Below are 2,539 nucleotides of genomic sequence, written 5' to 3' on the forward strand. Positions count from 1 at the left end.
AATGGCGTAAACCCGGGAGGCGGAGCTTGCAGTGAGCTGAGATCCGGCCACTGCACTCCAGTCCGGGCAACAGAGCGAGACTCCGTCTCAAAAAACAAAAACAAAAACAAAAACAACAAACAAACAAAAAAAAAAACAAAAAGAGAGAGAGAGAGAAAAGATCTCAGGCTGTACTGTGTTTGCTAATGGTTAATTAGGTAATTCATCTATAAGACAACTTTTTTTTATCCTTTTTTTTTTTTTAAGGGCAGAGACACATACCCTTCCAGGAGAAGATGGCTCAGATGAGAGAGACTTGAAGCCATATCACATGAAGAAGAGTCACAGTAATTGAAGATGATTAATCCTCAAAAGAGAGTGTTTAGGTAATATTTGAGGGCTATCTTCAAAGATCTGAAAGACTACTTCATGGAGGAAAGATGTGAAGACCCGGGACCAAAGATTACAGGGGAGTGGATTTGCGTAATTGCTGTGCAAGGAGGGAACAATTATGACAGCGAATGTTTACTGAGTGCTCACCATGCATGCACTAAAGTTAAGGTCTTTATATGCCTTAGCTACAAGGTTGTAGATCAAATTCATACTCATCACTACAAGCATCTCAAGAGCATTGTTGGTAAAGCCTCCATTTATTGACTACTTATTAAATTACCTCATTTAATAGTTGTGCTATTGACTTTTGTTATTATATCATTACTGTTTTTTAGATGAGGAAATACAGAAGTTAAGTTGCTTTCCTGCAGTCACCCTAGTTACTGGCTTTATCATCATCTGGATCCAGGCACTCTTGATACTAATACTGCCTCCCAGAGTCATGCGTGTAATAAGGAGTTAGATCAGAGCTGTTCATTAAAAATACAAGGTGAGCCACTAATGAGAGCCTATGTATAGCCTTACATTTTCTAGTAGCCACATCAGAAAATGTAAAAAGAAACTGGTGAAATTAATTTTATGTATGCTTATATGTTAACCCAATACATGATGAACCCAATGGACTTATTACATCAAACTATTCTCATGTATTGCAATAATGTGATCAACATAAAAATACTTAACAAGTTAGTTTACATTCATTTTAAAAATACTAAATTGTATGTCTGTTTTACGGTTACAGAACATCTCAGGGCTAGCCACATTTCAAGTGCTCAACAGCTGCCTGTGGCTCTTGAGGGGGAGGATCTTAAAAGGGAGCTTAGTTTTCCACCTTGATTCTGATGCCTCCCAGCCCCCAACTTATTTCCTTTGCCAATTAGAAGAAAATGCCTAACTGCCTATGACTTTTCCGGTAGAGCCAATGTAGGTATTTCTGAATTGGGGGAGGACAGGTGTTTCGCCTGCAACCCTCTTCCCAACTGCCAGCTAGGCTGGGAGTTAACGTTTTTGATTTCTGCTTTGAAAATGATTTAAGCAGGTTGCATGAATTAAGTAATTTATTCTAAATACCAAATTAGGGGTAGAACGTCTTGCCTTATGCAAAGTTATGCAGAAGTCCCTGGCTTAATTGGTTAGAAATACATCTTGTAGCTTCAATGGCAGGGTTAGTAAATACATAGATGTCGACGGAGAGGGAGGAAATGTTTTGTTATTTTTGCCACTCTGTCCAAGGGTAGAGGCACAGCGTCAAAACAAACACGTCTTAAAGTAGCGTTCAAACAGCCCACCGAAGTTTCCCCTTAATATCCGGAACCGGTTGCCAAAAATGAAAAAAAGATGTGAAAAGATTCTACTCGCTTTTGGCCTCCCGGAGGTGGCGCTATGAGGGTGACGGAGTTAATTAGTGCTTCCAAACGCCGTGTGTGAGCTCATCGAAGTCATGCTCTGCACACATATTATTTATAGCAGATCTGAGGCATGCATGGTGTTTGACATTTCTGTCTTTATAAGTAGGGGGACTTCAAAAAGTCGTGGGCATTCCCTAGGCAAAGTGCAGTGGGCAGGGACCAGGGTGCGGGCGCAAGGCGAACGCGCAGACCACGAGTGTCCTGGCGCAGGTGCCAGGGGCGGCGGCTGCAACTCCGCAGCGTCCGCTCGGGAGGAGAGTTCGCGGCTGATCTCCGGATGCCTTGCAGATGCAAAATGTGTCTCTGGCCAGCAGGAGGAAGGAAGAGGAAGTGAGAGCAGCGGCAGCCGGCGGTGCAGCAGCCGGCCGACCCAGAGTGTAAGTGCGTGTGCTGGGGCGAGCGGGAGCGGGCGAGAATGGGCACAAGATAGAGGTAGAGCCACCCACGCCGCCGCGGCCCCACGCTGGGCGACAGAGCCTCCAGTTCCCCTTCAATGGTGGCGGGTCGCCGCAGCTCTGATCGCCGGGAACCCTTGCCGCTGCTGTCCTGCGACCCCTAGCAGGTTCGTAAAGTTTCCTGGGCTGGCGCCGCGCCCCGACTTCCCGACCTCGGTGCGGCAGGGGAGGGGGCCGGGACTGGGGCCGGGAGGAGGCGTCCTGCTCCGGGGGACTCCGGGCGCCGCGGAGACACTTTTGTTTCCTCCCTGGGGGCGCCGCGGCTCGAGCAGGGGTGGCCGCCGCGCTCGGCAGGGTGAAGGT

The 2,539-nt window shown here is 47.2% G+C and overlaps 1 protein-coding gene across 3 annotated transcripts in view; it reads left to right on the plus strand.

Annotated features, from left to right (window-relative positions):
* Positions 1-1,596: 1,596 nt before the first annotated feature.
* The window catches only part of ELMO1 (engulfment and cell motility 1), a 586,055-nt gene continuing 585,112 nt past the window's right edge, over positions 1,597-2,539 (plus strand). The window contains exon 1 of one of the 3 annotated variants that reach the window (XM_011950145.1): positions 1,597-2,343. The gene's annotated coding sequence lies outside the window, so the exon portion shown is untranslated. The remainder of the gene's footprint in view (positions 2,344-2,539) is intronic. The other 2 variants (XM_011950144.1, XM_011950143.1) reach the window with 2 other exon arrangements.

This window comes from Colobus angolensis, unplaced genomic scaffold (genome assembly GCF_000951035.1).
Source record: "Colobus angolensis palliatus isolate OR3802 unplaced genomic scaffold, Cang.pa_1.0 Scaffold302, whole genome shotgun sequence".
In the NCBI taxonomy this organism is placed as follows: Eukaryota; Metazoa; Chordata; class Mammalia; order Primates; family Cercopithecidae; genus Colobus; species Colobus angolensis.